The sequence below is a fragment of the Rattus norvegicus genome, chromosome 2 (assembly GCF_036323735.1).
Source record: "Rattus norvegicus strain BN/NHsdMcwi chromosome 2, GRCr8, whole genome shotgun sequence".
Lineage (NCBI taxonomy): Eukaryota > Metazoa > Chordata > Mammalia > Rodentia > Muridae > Rattus > Rattus norvegicus.
Window position 1 is genome coordinate 156180299 of NC_086020.1, and position 17306 is coordinate 156197604.

General features: G+C 44.0%; 1 protein-coding gene and 1 long non-coding RNA gene across 7 annotated transcripts in view; one reads left to right on the forward strand and one right to left on the reverse strand.

The window, feature by feature from the left end:
• Nucleotides 1–6739, reverse strand: part of B3galnt1 (beta-1,3-N-acetylgalactosaminyltransferase 1 (globoside blood group)) — a 29804-nt gene extending 23065 nt beyond the window's left edge. For 2 of the 5 annotated variants that reach the window (XM_017590870.3, XM_017590867.3), the window contains exon 1: nucleotides 6605–6735. The gene's annotated coding sequence lies outside the window, so the exon portion shown is untranslated. Of the gene's footprint in view, nucleotides 1–44; nucleotides 172–6180; nucleotides 6447–6604 lie in introns of those variants that run through there. The other 3 variants (XM_017590869.3, NM_001013158.2, XM_039102289.2) reach the window with 3 other exon arrangements.
• Nucleotides 6655–7801, forward strand: LOC134485628 (uncharacterized). Of its 2 annotated transcripts, none has more exons than XR_010063833.1 (2): nucleotides 6655–6981; nucleotides 7226–7801. It is a non-coding gene; the product is annotated as an uncharacterized LOC134485628 (long non-coding RNA). The 2 variants fall into 2 exon arrangements; XR_010063832.1 differs by having other exon boundaries at nucleotides 6768–6951.
• Nucleotides 7802–17306: the final 9505 nt, after the last annotated feature.

Here is a 17306-nt window from a genome sequence, read left to right on the forward strand (position 1 = left end):
AGCAGACATCTGCACTGATCTGTGAAGGAGTCTGAAATACTGACCAAGGAACACGATCTGCCCCACAGACGGAGTTTTGGAGGAAGAGCTTCCAGAGGAGGGGGAAGCAATCTGGAAATTCACCCAGTGTGGAATGAAGCAATGGCAGAGACCATCCGGTGTGCAAACAATCTACAAAGGGGACAGCATCCCAAACATATTAGGTTCATTGACAATTGTGTCTAATTATAAGGGGCAGGAACTCCACATAGCAATAATACATCTTTGAGGGAAATTCTGAAGTAGCAGTCTTAAGCTAAACGCACTAATTCATAAACAAAGCAATATAAACCAATACTATTTACCTAGATTCCTCAGTTAAGCATTAGCTGTCTTCACGGTGTACTATGTCTTTGATAGACTCCTCTGCTTACAAACACAGCTTCTGCCATGTGACCACCACTCTTCTCCCCTTCTCTGAACCCAGGGCTCTTTGTTGTGTAACTCAGATGCCAGGATACACCAACCAAATCGGTTTCAGAGGGTGGAGGGCTGCAGGAAGACTGGTTCGAACTCCCAGATGAGTCACCACACCAGGAATGTGGCAATCACAGAGCTCCAGTCCTCTCCTCAGAGTTCCTGAGTCAGGACTTTTTAACAAAATCCCCTGGTGACTCACAGACTTAGAGAACTTGAGGAGCTCTAGTTACCAACTTGTACCAATCTTTTCATCTCAGAAGCACCGGCTAATTTCTATGAAGAAGAAAGCAATGCCTTCTTCTGGGAAGACCACATGACCAGCCAACACCTAGGGTGGACCTGTCACACAAGAGCTGAGTGCTTTTAGCACCCACACTCCAGGCTTCTACTCTTAGTTGCCTGTATTTTGTTTACAAAATCTATAGCTACTCCCAAATGTGATTTGACTCCACATGCTCTACAAAATGGCTAAACATGCAAATAAAACCCAATTAGCATGCCCGCTAGAGGTTTCTGGTTCTTCTAGGTCAAGTGCCCGTTGCTCCAGTCCTCTGTGGTGTCCCAGGCATTCCTAGCACGGCGGCAAGTGGGCTCTGGTTCCTTTCCCAACATGCTCTGCAGGTCTCTCCACCCCCACAGTCATCTTGCCCTGAGTTTCCTTTCTTTTCTAGGCATGATTTACAATGTTACAAGTCCTACCTTAGACACTTGCAGCAAACACAGAACACACAAACCTTTCCATCTGAAGCCCAGGGAAGAAGTGAGCCCTGAGCCACTTTATTTGAGGGATGTGCATATTTCACATAGTTCTTACAATTATTGTGTGTGTGTGTGTGTGTGTGTGTGTGTGTGTGTGTGTATGCTCTCTCTCATGCCAGTTCACACATGTGGGTGTCAGAGAGCAACCTGTGGGAGCCAGCTCTCTTATTCATCATGTCCTGATATCAAACCCATGAGCCATCTCTCCAGCCTGCTATGCAGGTGATAAACTTATGTTTGTCTCCTCATTGAGGCACCGCTAAGCATTCATGGGAAACTGGCTTTTATTTACTCAAGATAGCAATTGGTATATTTACTTAATTTAACAATATTAAAAAGTGAAATATACTTTACTCCATCAGAGCAAATCAAAACTTAATATAAAGACTTCCTTTCTTTTCTATTTTACCTTCTTCACACTTTTCCCTCTTTTCATTTTGCCGACAGCTTGGTCCTGGCACTGTAGCAGGCAGGCTTTCTTCACATTTCTATCTGTGTAACAACTTTGGTAACTTTTGCATTAGCACTAATGCTAACAACAGTTCACTTCCAGGTCAGGAGACTGGAGTCCCCAGAACTTGGGGACTGGAGCTGTTGGTACAGCTCTGGGACTTTAAGTCCTCTCCTGTCCAAATGGAACTGAACTACTACACTGTGACAGCCTTGTAAGTTGTCTTATCTTCTGGCCTGGGGCCTTCTCGCTTTCCTCAAATGGGGCCTCACTGTTACTTTTCCTCAGGGATGAAGAGCGGTCAGAGTTGAACCAGAAACATCAAAGGAAAACCTGGATATGTGGGCCACTCTCTTCCGTAAACATCACACCCAGCCTTTCCGGATTCTTCCTAAGACAGTTTCTAACAGCCTTCCCACCCAACATCACTTTTCAGCCATTAGGGACACAGACAAGATTGGTGACCACAAGGAATAAGCAGATACCAGGAATCCCTATCTGACTCAGTCCAGTTTTTTCAGGGTTCCTCCACACAAGGTCCAGAGAAACTTGAGAGAACACAAAAATTGCCTTCTTTGTTGAAATCTAGGTACTTAAACAAATGAACAAAATGGAAATTGCACGTCTGAGGACAGCAGCTGTCCAGTGTCAAAGTGGCTGATCCATTGTACGTAGGTTTCCTCTTCATACAAAGTTCTAATTGCTCAATTTATGAAAAAAATTGTTTTGAATTATATGTATGTGTGTATCTATGTGCACACGAGTGCAGGTACCCGCATGTGTCAAATGCATTGGATTCCCTGGAATTGGGGTTGCAGGTGATCATGGGTCACCTGATGTGGGTGCTGGGAACCCACATCCTCTACAAAAACAGTACACATACTCAGTGAGCCACCTCTCCAGCCCTAATTGCTTACTTCGTAATAATGAACCTGAGCTATTCATTGGCTGAGCCCCACTCCCTGAGACCAGTAGATGTTTTCACAGGTAGCAAGTTTAAACACGCCCCTGCCTTTTCTCAGCTCCGCCCCTCAAGTCCCAGCTGGCTGCTGCTGCACCACAACTGGCTGTGTCAGGGAGAAGCCAGGGAGAAGCCAGGGAGAAGTGGGGCTTTCATCCAAACCTGATGATAATGGAAGCCTTCTGCCTCCGAGTGCTGGGTAGAAGATAAGTGGGCTTTTAAAGAAAAAGTTCCCAAGAATTATATACTGTCTACCATGACAGTTTTCTGGTAGTTAAAGCAATCTTGAAGATAGGACTTTATTCGAGACTGGGGACTGGGTGTGCAGGGACCTTGGGCTAAGAAGCAGATAGGAAAAGCAGAAAGCAGTGGGAACTGAAATTCTTATTTCGCATCTGCCTACCTTCGCTTTATCCCCTGTCAATACTTTGTAGTGAGGTTAGGGCTTTAAGTTGTGGGGGGTGGGTGTCTTTATTTTTTCCTCTCTTTTCTTTCTCTCTCTCTATATTAAAAGGCAAAGTGGGCTTTGCAGAAAAGTCTGTGATTATGGCAATTTATACAGTAACAGTTTGCAACACTATAAAATGTGCAGTCCAGGAATAGAAGGACCTAGAACCCGAACCTTTCCAATGTTTTTCAATATCAAATGCTGCGCCCATTAGCCCCCAAGCAAGGTGACTGAGTCTCCAGATTCCTGCATAGGGAGGGGCCAGTGGAAGCAGAGAGGGTACACACCCTCTGTGGCTGTCAACAGCCAGTGGGAAAGGGAGCAGGAGAGACTGGGAAAGGGAACTAAGAGCTCACCAATCAGCAAAATGCATCTGAAAGCCCATGAAGCTTCATCTAGCTAACACGCCTGTCTCTGCCCTACATCAGGGCCAGCCCAGATCTCTTATATATCTTCTCCATTGGGCTAAGTCATTAACTGTCGGTGCTCTTTGTCACCTGTGGGTCTTTCAATCACTAGTCCATTCACACATCTCCTGTGTGCCAGCTTGTGTTAGAGGCTAAGACAGCATGTGGAGGACAAACTCACCCTCAAATCAACACAGTGCATGGCAAAGTTTAACCTGAACCTCATGATTGAAACCCATGAAGAGAAAATTGCACAGGTTCCCAGTTCAAACGCCTCCAAAGCAGCAACCAGTGTGCAGGGTAGGGAACTGAGCTTGTACACTCAGACTGTAGATGCCTAGCAAAGGAACACAGCTTACACTAAGATAAAGGACTAGTTAATACCATCTTAATACTATCATCATTTTTTCCTGGGGGTGAGGTGGGAAGATGGCTCAGTTGCTAAAACACTTGCTGTGCAGGCATGAGGACCTGGGTTTTGGTTACAGCACCCATGCAAAAATCTGGGTCCAGCAGCATCTGTAATCCCGACATTGGGGAGGTAGATACAAGAGGAACTCTGGGGCTTGCTGACCAATCAGTCTAACCAAATCGATATGCTTCAGATTCAGTGAGACCCTGTCTCAAACAGTGGGACGGACCACTGGGTAACGCTGCTTGCCCCCAAGCCAGCTGTGAGAGTCTGATTTCAATGTACTAAAGCCACATGGTACACAGAGAGGACTGACTCCTGCCAGATGTCCACTAACTTTCATGTATGTGTCTGTGAGTGTGTGTGTATGTGTGTCTGTCTGTGTGAGTGTGTATACATTATGACATGTGTGTGCCCTCACACACAATAATAAATCTTTAAATAAAAAGTAAGGTGATGAGCAAACAAGGAATAAAGATATCCACTTACACACACACACACACACACACACACACACACACGCACATGCACGCACACACACACACACGCACTCACACACAAACATGTACTTGCATACACAATAAAAAGAAACTGGGCAACTGCATTTCAAAACTAAAGTCTGTAACTAAATCAGTAGCCAAATACAGTTGCAGATGCTGTCTGAAGCTCTACTGTCATGGTGGGACAGACGGCGGCTGCAGGCTGATGAATGCCTTTAAAGGTAATGGTAATCTTTATTCTAACTTGTAAGGCAGTAGTCAACAAGTTGGGCATGAGGACACAGGCCTTTAATCCCAGCACTTGGGTGGCAGGTGGATCTTTGTGAGTTTCAGGCCAGCCTGGTCTACATGTAGAGCTCCAGGACAACCAAGACTACCTAGAGAGAACCTGCACACTATCCCCACCCCCAAAGTATATTCAAATTCTCAGAATCTTATCTATATTCTGTGTAAAGGATGGACAAATATTTTGTTTTCCACAAAAGGCAAGATAGTAAATATTTTCTTTACCAGTCATATCTCTATCTGGTTACTTGATTCTTCTTTAAAACAATGGAATCACAGGCAACTGTAAGCAAATGTGTGCAGCTAGGTTCCCCACAGACAACAAAGCTCAAGGATTTCATGTGAGTGTGTGTGTCTGTGTGTGTATGTGTGTGTGAGTGTGTGTCTGTCTGCCTGTCTGTGTGTGTATATGTGTGTGTGAGTGTATGTGTGTGTCTGTCTGTGAGTGTACGTATATGTGTGTCTGTCTGTGAGTGTGTGTGTATGTGTGTCTGTCTGTGAGTGTGTGTGTATGTGTGTGTGTCTGTCTGTGAGTGTGTGTGTCTGTGGTGTGTCTGTCAGCCTGTCTGTGTGTGTGTATGTGTGTGTGTCTGTCTGTGAGTGTGTATGTGTGTCTGTCTGTGTGTATGTGTGTATGTGTATTGTGTGTTGTCTGCACGCAATATTCTTGTTAGAAAACTTTTTTTTTAAAGAAGTACTATATGATAACTTTAATGCTACTACAGCTAAAACCAATGGTCTCTCCCTGACAAATTGCTTTAGGACAAGTTATGCATCATCAGGATCTTCGTTTCAGGATAGGCATGGATGCTTTCTTCTCTGTTCTCTACTTGTCCTATTCGATAACCAAGAACTGAATTTGAATAGTCTTGATAATGAAGTATTTTTAATGCTGCAGTTCTCCTATAGCCATTCATTTTAAATAAACAAACCTGTCAATGTGAAAAGAGAGAAAATGCCACACTTTTCTCTCAGTAAAAGGGAGGTCCCTTCCTAGAGTTATGGAAGTTCAGTATGAGGTGTCAACACTACAGAGAGCCCAAACTCCCTGCTTCTGCCTCAAACACTCAGAGCTAAAACACAAATTTGTTATGGGCGAATGCTGCAAACTGCAACCGTCCTACGTCCTACCTCTGAAAACAAACGGTTGGGCAATTCCTTCCTTGGCAGTAGCGTTTCCTAACAAAGCAAGCCGCTTCTCCTAAAGGCTGGGGATGTGGAAAAAAATATGTCAAAAAGCAATGCCTGCCTTTTAGTCCTTAAGTCACAAACACCAAATACAGCTCTCCATGCTGCAGCTGACAGCATCCTTTCCAACCTGAAATAGCGAGGCTCCCTCCATCTAATATTTCCTTTACAAGGCTTTGTACGTTCACTCAGACCTCTCACTATGTAGCCTTAATCTTTAGGAGTCTCCTCCTCCTTCTTTCCAAATCTCCCATTCCCTTCCCCGAGGCCAGCCTCCTCACCATCCCTCCCCCATGAAGCTCTCTCCTACCCGGAGGACCGCAGGCCCTTTCCCGCCTGGAATGTGTGTTCCTCCCTCCGGGCCTGCTGCAGGTCCACCGGTTTGCCGACCGTATTCTCCGCTTCTCCTCGGCCGCGAGGACAACCTGGCCACCCCCTAGGCTTACAGCCCGGGAGGCAGGGCAGGATGGATTCCTGCGTCCGCGCATAGGGCGCTCCCCCAAGTAGTCCAGACTCTCCGGTCCCTGGTCCCGAGCCTCAAGAACCAGCTGAGACCAGCTGGGAAGGCCGGAGCCCAGGGCGTGGCAGCTCGTAGGCGGCGCGCTCCACAGAGGCGTGAGCGGCACCCGGGGCTTCGGAGCCCGGACCCAGGAACCTAGAAGGCTGCTCCACGAGAGCGGTGCTCGGCCGCCACCCAACCGTCTCACCGCAACGCCCGCCCGCTCCACACTCACCTCCCGCGCGCCAGTGGCACCCGCAGCGGTGCGGCCCGCGTTCGCTTCCTGCGCGCGAACACAGGTTCCCCGCAACCGCACGCACGCCACGCAGGCGCGCGCGGGGTCCCAGCGCCCACAGCCCAGCGCTGTTACAGCTGCCAGCCACTGCCGCGGGCGCCAGCATCACCGTCGCAGGTTTCGCATAAGACTCCGACTCCGGTTTTTGCCTTGTGCCGTCTTAGGGCGAGCTACCTAAATGTGTAGCCAACAGATTTCACCCCAGGGATGACTGGGAAAGGAGGAAGCCTTGGCATTCTCAGAAGGCTGGTTCTCATTTCAGGAGTGCAGGGAAGGAAAGCTTTGGTGTATGTGGACCAGAGGCTCCCAGAGTCCTGGTACCCTGCCCCCACCCCACCCCCACCCCACCCAACCCCCCTAACTGACTCTAGAAACAGCCCATTGCTATGAACACTTGGTCAACTCCACTCTGAGTCATCTCCACCCAAATGGTGAGGGGGGGTGCGGGGGGGGGGAGGAGGGGAGAGGCCCTGGGTGTTGCCACACTGGCTCTGTTTATCCCGGGAACAAGGGTGGAGGTGGTTCCATTCAAAAATAAAGTTTCCTGTTTTCTGTCCAAAGGCCCCTGGAAACAACGTGTCATCCGAAAACAAAGACTCATGCTGGTCTCTTGGCTTTAGAACCGTGAACAGATTGGCCTCACTCCAGTGAAAAGGAAACAATTTTTCAGTGAACACTTAAATACATGCATCTAAATTTCAACGACTTAACAATTCACAAGAATTGCTTTCCCACCGGTTCTAGACGCTTCCGATTGCGTCTTCGACACAGCCGGGTCAGCATTATCGATTTCGAAAAACTAGAGTTCTACAGTATCACCATGCTCACGGAAGAAAGTCCTACTGCTTTCCTAGAAAGTTGAGCTTATCAGGATTGGAATATTGTCCCTCTGAGTCCCTGTAGAATTATATAGGTGAAGTACAACCCGTTTTCAGGGCAGGACTTTTGGAAGTTACCCAGTTCCGTTTGTCTGATGTTTTTGCCCTCCCAGCATGATTTAACTTCTCTTTAGCTCTGTAATTTAAGTGGGAGCTTCTTGAACCAGAAGCTTGGTGTGATGGTAGGACTCCTTCACACATTCTATAGAGCTCTAAGTGTTATTTCCCCTGGGGGAGACTATTAAATTCTTAAACACAATCTCAGTTGTCCCAAAGCTAATACCATGGAAGTAAGGAGGGGTGTTCTTCCAAACTGTTCCATTATAAACAAAGACGGACAGTGCTTCTCTTCAGTGGTTAATAGGTAATATGTCAAATGAAGATTTTGAAAATTCTTTGGAGGAGTGTATTTTAAATTCCTTCGAGAGCAGAGAGTGCTAAAGACCAATGGTTCGATAAGGCAATAACACTCCCAAGATTGTCAGAGGAGCCAGTGGTAGCATGTCCTTTAGATAAGCTCATATGACCAGCCTTTAACGTGAAAACCAGCTGTCAAGAGTATCGTTTACACAAGACAATGCCAGAGGCACTGGAGCCAACTCAGTGAATAAGACCGAGTCCTTTAAGATTCAATCACTCAGGGGTTGGGGATTTAGCTCAGTGGTAGAGCGCTTGCCTAGCAAGCGCAAGGCCCTGGGTTCGGTCCCCAGCTCCAAAAAAAAGAAAAAAGAAAAAAAAAAAAGATTCAATCACTCGCAAGGTAATTTGTCTTAGCGAGACTTTCTGTGGAAGTGTCAGGGTAGGGGGATATCATAGGAGTGTCCCAACAAGCAGAACAGTGTCACACCATTGAAAGTCTGCTGACATTAATAGACTAATTTTTGATCAGTTGTCCCTCTGCATCTGGTACTGTGAGTTTTCAGTACAAGAAATTGTGACATCAATCACGAGACTTTGAAAACAAGCCCATGTACCTAGATATGTAATATGATTACCCCCTACATTGTCTGGCACCATAACCTCAGACAGCCAAGTAGTAGATAGAGCAGAATTAAGTTGGATGCCAGCTTTACTCAGAGTCCCTGAGCTCTGTGTTTTGTGCAGTTTGGGTTTCCTGAGAGTATGAATACTTCTACTAAAAACAGTGATGTTCTGCAGGGTCTTATGGTGTATGTTCTAAGATTTGACAAAATCTGGGTATGTTAACAAAGGCATATAAGGTCAAGTTTCCCATATACATTTCAATAGTGGAGAGAAATCAAAACTAAGTAATCTTTGACTCCAATCTTCTGGGCTCCAACTTACGTCAGAAATACTTAAATTGGTATGAACACATCAGTTCAAAAGCTCAGATTCTGCCAAGTAAGAGTTCTGCAAGTTTGCTATGCCATCTCCCTCCTACAAGGAAACACTCAAAAGATTCCACAGACACAGGTGGCATTGTAAACCTTCCTCTCAAAAGAAAACAGGTTTTCAGTCCAAATCAGTGGATGATATTGGTGGTTTTCTCTTGTGCAAGCAGATTGACAGTTGATCTGAACTACATGTCCAAGACAAGATAAAAGGGAAAAGCTAGCCAAGAGTCATGTGCCTACAGGAAGATGGCTCAGCTGGGAAAGGCACTGTACAAGCCAGGGGACCGATCCCCTGTCTCACATTGGAAAAAATGCTTTAAATCCCCAAACTAGGGAAACAGAGACTGGCAGAACCCTGAGGCTTGCTGACTAAACGGTTTAACCTATTTGGTGAGTTCCAGGCCAGCAAGTGACCCTGCTTCAAAAATAAAAGTAAAAAAGCAAAACAAAACAAAAAAACCTCAAGGTGGACAGTGCCCAAGTAACACCACTCTGGTTTCTAGGTGCACATGTGTTTATGTGAGTGCACAAATACACACACACACACACACACACACACACACACACCCCTGTATACAAACACACATGCTCATGCAAGTCATGTCAAAATCTGTAGCACATTCTATTATTCAGAAGCAAGTACAAGACTATCCAGGTCTAAAGCGAAGGGGCTGCGTAAAAGCACACTCACAGAAGATGAGGCTAGGATTGGGGTACAATTCAGAAAGCAGATACAATAATAGTCATAGACAAAAGTAAAATCAGAGATGTAGAATCAATTATATCGATCCTTTGTTCAAAATCAAGACACAGTCTGCTTCTTTAATCCCTTGGCCCAACGGTTTCTTTCTTATCTTTGCTGTAAAATGAAAAAGAAAAGTGAACACATTTAAGATTATTAGAAAGTTTTCTGAAAACAAGGATGAATTGAAAGTTGCAACAGGAATACAAGTAGCAATACAATAATACAAGAAAACTAAGTTTAATTACAGGTAGTGGAATCCAGGGCTTAGCTGGCATTGTGTAAATATTCAGATCCAAATCATAACCATGATTGTTTTCTTAGTTCTGACCTCCATAGGTGCCCATTGCAGAGGGTAAAATGGTGGCTACCCTGCCATGCATTTATCACAGCCATTCCTCACCCACCTGGGTTGACAGCTCACTTCATGGAGGAATGGTCTATTAATGACAATGTAAGCAGGCTCCACTGTAAAAGATTAATCTACTGAGGAAAAGGATAGACCTCAGTGTTTGACCTGAGGATATTAACTCTAGGTCTTTACTTTTTAATTTTAGGAAACTTACAACACCTCTTTCTAAACTGTTTTTTAATGATCTTTGGATAACTAGTAAGTACATATGCTCGCTTCCAGAACTCTCTAGAATGCAAACACTCAGGGACTTAAGATCAAGTGAATTAAGATCTCAAATGAAACATGTGAGAACACTTTCACAAGCTTTTAAGATGTGATCTCTTGCAGTTGTGGGCATAGCAGTGTTTGTGGTTGTCGCTCATATAGCATCTATTAGTGAGGGACTCAGCTACTTATGCTGCAGAACAAGCCACCCCAAAGTGTAGTTGCCTATCAAATATTAATTTAATCTGATATAGTTCAGTAGTAGAGTATTTGCCTGTTGTGTAACAGTTTCCTTCCAGGTTGAAACCTCCCATCCTGCAAGAAGGTAAACAACATATCTTTAGGCAGCCCCTGAAACTGAGTAGATTCACTAGGCCGCCCCCCACCCCCACCCCACCTGAGTAATCTACAAAGGTCAAGAGTTTCCTCAGATGGAGGAAAGTTGAACTGCAAAGACTCTCAAACAACCCCAGTGGCAAGGAAGACCAAGACCAGACCTGTGAAGAAACAGACAGCAGCTGAGCTGCCTAGAGGAGGATTAGCCCAGAGTTGTCTGGAAAGGAGACTCTCCAACCTATTTATTGAGCAGGCTGTGCAGTGTACTCTAGGTTCCTGGCTTTTGTGAGCTGGGATGAACCTAGGAGATGTAGCTCTGAATCATTTCTGCTCCTGTAAGTAACCCCAATAAAACCCATTGATTCACCAGGTTGGATTTTGGTGGAAAGTGTGCTTTGGTCTGTAGTGAAATCGCTATCTGGGGTGAGAAGGCGAGTGTTTCCTCTCCCCAGAAAGGTTCATTGGTCAACAGGCAGGCATAAAGGTCCTAGATTTAGTCCCTAGGACTATGTCATCATCATCATCATCATCATCATCATCATCATCTCATCACCTCGTACTTTTCCATTCTGAGAGTTGTTTGGGTAATTTGGGTTTGTCTGGGCTCATTCAACAAAATTACATTCTAGGGGTGGGGAAGTTTATTTCTAAGGGACTAGATAGTAAATTTTTTAGGTTTTGTTTCTGCTATGGTTTGGATCTGTCATGTATATTAAAGGCCTGGTATCCACTTGTGCTAATAGTGGGTTTTTTCCAAGTCATGATGTGAATGGTCTTTCTCTTTCCACATTGTAATGATGTGCTGCCCTGACCAAAGAAATGGGACCAGTTATCATACATTGAATCCCAAAAGTGTGAGCTAAAGAGGGCATTTCCCTTTAAACTAATTCACGCACCCCAGCAATGTGCTATGTAGTAGTTCCCTCCACTGAGGAATCAGCTGAGCTAACGGTCACGGGTGGCCTCACGCACACCGCTATGAACAGTGTTAGCCTTCCATCCTCCAGTGGGTTAAGTTACCTGACTATGGCCACAGCCAGGAGGACAGGCAGAAGTAATTGAACTTCTTAAGCCATAGCCACTGGAATCACACAAGGTCATATATACAACATTTTATGTATCCAAGCAAGTTATGACCTCTCTCTGCACTCCAAAAACAGACGAGTAGATGCTCTCAGGAGGGGGAGTTCAGTATCATCACCACAACACAACCAAGGGGCAGATTCTACCGTATGTTCAACCAAGGGACTTTTCAGGGGGATAGAGACTTTGGTATCAGATTTGCCAGATTTAAATAACTTAAAATTGCGGCACAAATCTCTACATTTTAATTCTAATGCTAGCCATTGTTTGTGAGCCTTTCCCCATACTGAATTAACTTGTCATAACTGTGAGGCTCACTTTTCTGAGACTCTATGAGCTATCATAGGGAAGAAACCAAGTCACTGTCACTCTGCCACAACTTGGAACCTGGTTCCTAGATTTGTAGGGATCTTTCTGAGACTTAATGAGGCTTAAAGACGGGATTTTTGCTTAGTTCGCAGAGACAAAACAAATAAACCACCATTACCTACAGACTCCAGAAGAAAAGCATGCACCAAGAGGTCACATTGCATGCCCAAATATCATTGCACCAGTGGGATGGTTAAACGTCCTAGCAGTTTTTCAAACAGTCGAGTTTAATGGCCATATGCTTCTCTGTAAGTTTAAACTGTCGACTGAATTTATAGAAAATATTATATTTTAACCTTAGGTTTATCTGCAGGTAAAAATGTAACAGTTTTTTAATCTGTGTCGTCTGTGTCGTGTGCCCGGATGGGTTCTGGAGAAGGTTTCTAATCTACAGTGAATGCTGCTGCTACTTGCTTGGTTGAATTATTCAACATGTATTTTTACAAATTCTCACTGTAACCCTGTCTTACTTCACTTAATGGAAAAGTCTGACAGTTTATTATTCCTAGAAGCAGATGGGATGTACTCCTAATTGATGACTTTCTGTCTTGTATTTCTTCCTTGGCTTGTTACATCTTTCATTCTCTTGAGCATTTTCCTCCAGCGCCTCCTGTCCTGCTGAACTGATGGATGGCAACGCACTATCCAAATGCGGGCAGTGTCTTCAGTTTCTCCCTTACCTCCTCCTTTTAGATGACAAAATAGCAGGAATGATGCTAACATGGACCTGGCACCGAACCATTAGCAAATGTCCACATGCATGGCAAAGGTCGATTATTAATGAATCAACCAGATTTGATAGATACCATCCTTGCCATTTGGTAAATGAAGACATTTGCCATAATTGTGTGTGTGTCCTGTAAGACTGCAAAATCAGTAAAGGGAAGAGGTATAGAGCAGAGATTAAACTGTTCTGGAGTCAGTTTCAGAAAACAGCATGTGGCCCTGGGATTCTCAGAGCTGGGCTATAGGTGCATTTAGTAGAATGCTTGCCTTGGATTTCATCTCCAGTGCCATAAAAATGTAGGAATGTTGGCACAAACCTGTAATTCCAGCACTTAGAAAGTAGAGACAGGAGGATCATTCAAGGTCCTCCTATTCCTCCTGTATCAAAAGTTCCAGCCTGGACTACTTGAGGCTGTGCTTTAAAAAAAAAAAAAAAAAAAAAAAGTATATCCTTTTCCTTACACCATGAGCACCCCCCACCAGAAAGCCATCTTACATGTTTCCTGAAGAAATGAGAGCAATGAGGTACATCAGTGTACCTCAGACAGGGTATCCCTACCCCCCCCCCCCCATGATTGTACTTAAGTTTAACTTGACATACCAATGAGTTTATTGGAGTTACTTACAGGGACATGGTTGAGGGTTTACATAGAAGAGTGTGGGTGACTCAAAAGCAGCTGTTATCAAAGTGCTCACCATAACATGGGTGACAGCTCATAGAAGCTGGATCCCTTAAGCTCCCTATTATAATCAGTTTAATGGAAGAATCTCCTCTCCTCGGCAGCTGTTTGCCACTTTCATGATCATGGTTAGAAACTAAGTTACTGTGGAAGAAAGAAAAAGAGAGAGGAAGGAAGGAAAGACAGACAGACCAGAGAGTCAGCAGGACTTTATGCTTAGCCTAAGAACTGTTAACCATGGGATGTTTAGGTCATTAACCCAAGGTCAACCCCATCAGCAGCTGAGTTTTGACAGCAATTTAAAGAGGACACTGATGTCAGAGGCACCTGTGTCATTTCCCCTTATTGTGTAACTGCTATCTAAAATAGTAATCAGATGCTCATTCTGCTTCTGTAATCTCATTTTGATATGGGTCTGGGGGCCACTCAGAGATTCACCATGACATGAATAAACTTTAATAAGGCATCAGGACTGACTAAGAGGAGAGCGCCCCCCAAGACTCAAGAAGCAGCGTCTAGCCATATCAGCACAGGGTTTATAATGGCAAAAACCCCACAAAGTTACAATTTTGGATCTTGTAATTGTTTTTTGGAGCAGAGTAAATAAGTTTGACTGCAAAAATCAGAAATAGTAATTAGTATTATGACCTATATTATCTTGCAAGAAATTTGTTAAAATCAGTCAATTTAAGAAGAGTCTTCAGTGTCGGGAAAAAGGGGAAGCAAGCCAATAAGATACAACCTGTAAAAGCTGGGGGCTTACATGCTAGAGGCTATATATCTATATATCTATATAGTCTTAAGCATAGTTACTAAAACCTTAAATGTAATGTCAACTATCACAACTTACCACTGCTTGCTCAGGAAAGAACCATGATAATGACTCTGGTAACAAAACTCCCCTGAGTTGAGTCAATGTGGTTGCCCCTTTAACAACTCTAGCCACTGCCTTTCCCCTTTTGCAGCAGTTCTCAGAATGGCAAAGAAGGCTGTTTGTCACAATGTTGCTATAAGTAAAACAAACTTGCTTAAATTTAAATCTTTTAAATTTAAATTTTATTTTGTTTTGTTTGGGGTTCTTTCTCTGGCAGTCTGTTTCAACCTCTGTAACATTTTTGAGGCCCCAGTAAGATCCCTAGGAGACCCCAGACTCAGGACCAGGGGTTCAGGAGAAATCCCAAGACTTAGGAGCCTAGGGAACCTGCAACTGGGAGAAGCCCTGGTGGACTTTGAAGTCTAAGTCTTTGGCTGCTACAAATTAATTCACTAGCCCAGAAAAAGACCTCAAATGGGAGCTAGCCCAGGTGGCCTTGACAGAATCTAGTCAGGAGTTCAGACTGTGTCACAAATTTGCAAATTGAAACTTAGAAATGCCAGCCAAAGACATCTGAAATTCAGATCAATTGGTGAATTGTTTTGTTTTGTGTTACAGTCTGGACAATATGGAGAAGTCATAAGGTGGATGGGACATCATCATTAATTCGCTTCTGGGCAGAAAAAGAGATGTTCTCTTGTTCCCTTGGTTAGGAACTATTGAGTATGTAAGTGAAAGTAGCCATTATATGCTTGCCTGTCTGGTCTCCTCTGATTACATGAACACTCTTCTTTGTAAGTTACTGTTAGATGATCTGTTTTCTGGTGAGCCTATACATTTGTTGCAGACTTGGGAGCCCAACCAAGCAAGCTTGGGGAGAATAAAAGAGCAAGCTCAACTACAGGGCATGCTCCCTGCTAGTTCATAGCTCCCTCCTTCAGGGTCCTCTATTTCTAGCCAAGGCTCTCTCTGTAATTCTGCCTGCTACCAGCTCTCTACCACCAAGCTGGAGCAAGGCAGGTACTCCCAGTATGCCATCCCAAAGGCACAACAACCCGACTCCTGTTGGCCTTATGCACTTCCACCTCATTGGGGGCCAGCCCCTGGTCCATGACTGTCTTTTAGGTATGGATTATTTTTATGTATGTATAAAGCATTGTTTTATGTATGCTGGTCTACTTTATTAAAAGCTGGCTCTGTAGTAGTGCTATGGACACCTAACCTATGACAGAGAAAGGAAAAACAAAATAGCTACAAAAGTACAATTCCCAATGGGGATTATTGTCTTTTTTTTTTGTTGTTGTTTTATTTAAATATAAAATGTTTTCTAAAGTATAAACTTTATCTTAAGATTTGTAAGTCTATACCTCAAGATTTTTAAGTTCTTTGGGTTTGGTTAATAAACTTGCAAAAACTGTAGGTTAAAAAGTTAGCTTAAAACTAACAACAAGGGCTGGGGATTTAGCTCAGTGGTAGAGCGCTTACCTAGGAAGCGCAAGGCCCTGGGTTCGGTCCCCAGCTCCGAAAAAAAGAACCAAAAAAAAAAAAAACAAAAAACTAACAACAAAAGGTTGATAATTGAAAAGATTACATAGGTAATCTTAACTTACTACATCATATTGCATATGCAACTGGGATGAACTCCTGTTTGAAAATAGATACTTCTCATTTAAGAAATGTTCACTATCCTTAGCCACTGGGGAAATGCAAATCAAAACTAAGATTCCATATTAGACCTGTTGGAATGGCTAAGATCAACGACACAAGAGACAAGTGGTGCTAGCAAAGATGTGGAATAAGGAGAACTCTTCCATTGCTGGTAGGAGTGCAGATTTGTATAGCCACAGTGGAAATCAACATGGTTGTTCCTCAGAAAGGGAATCAATGTGCCTCAAGATCCACCTATTCCACTCTTGGACATATACCCAAAGGACACACTATCCTACCATAAGGACACTTGCTCAACCATGTTCATTGCTGCTCTATTTGTAATAGCCAGAAGCTGGAAACAACCTAGATGTCCCTCAACATAAGAATAGATAAAGAACATTTGATACATTTATACAGTGGTGTATTACTCAGCTGTTTAAAAAAAAGACATCATGAACGTTGTAGGTAAATGGATGGAACTAAAAAAAAAAAAAAAAAAAAAATCCCAAGCGAGGTAACCCTGACCCCAGAAAGATAAATATGGTATGTATTCCCTTATATGTGGATATTAGCTGTTAAGTAAATGATAACCAATTTATGATCCATAGACTAAGAGAGGTTGGATATGAAGGAAGGGCCTTGGGGAACACATGGATTCTCCTGAGAGGAGGAAGTGGAATAGATTTTGCAGATGAACTGGGTGGGGAAAGGAATGGGAGGATCTGTCGGGAAGTGGGAGGGGAGATAGGGTAGAGGGAGGTAGAGGGAGAAAAAGCAGAGACAGCTGGAACTGAGCATTTGAAGGTGATATGTCAATCTAGTGCAGTGCAACCATTCTACAGTATACGAAGGTGACTGTCACGAGGTCTCCTAATAGTAGGGATGCAGAGTTTCAACTGGACACCTCTCGTTACTGTGGGTCTTCAGTATCAGGACCAGGTTACATTCAGCTGAATTTTTGGCCAAGAGGATCCTATGGAGATCCCTAAACAACCCAGGCTTTTGCTAAGACAATGGGTTACTATCTGCAAGTTGACAGTGGGGACCTATTGTTGAGACAACACCCACACAACTAATTGAGCATGGAGAAGTTGGTCCTCTACTTTCTAGCTTCAGTGGTGTTGGAAAGTACTCAGCAGGCACTAAAAGAGAAATATAAACACCAATTCAGCCACAAAAACCTTTGACCAGTGAGGTCCGAATTGAACCTCTTCCAGGACCTCTTTTTTTTTTTTTTTTTTTTTTTCCTATTCTTTTTTTCCGGAGCTGGGGACCGAACCCAGGGCCTTGCGCTACCCAGGGCCTTGCGCTTCCCAGGGCCCTGCGCTTGCTAGGCAAGCACTCTACCACTGAGCCAAATCCCCAAACCCCTTCCAGGATCTCTTGAATG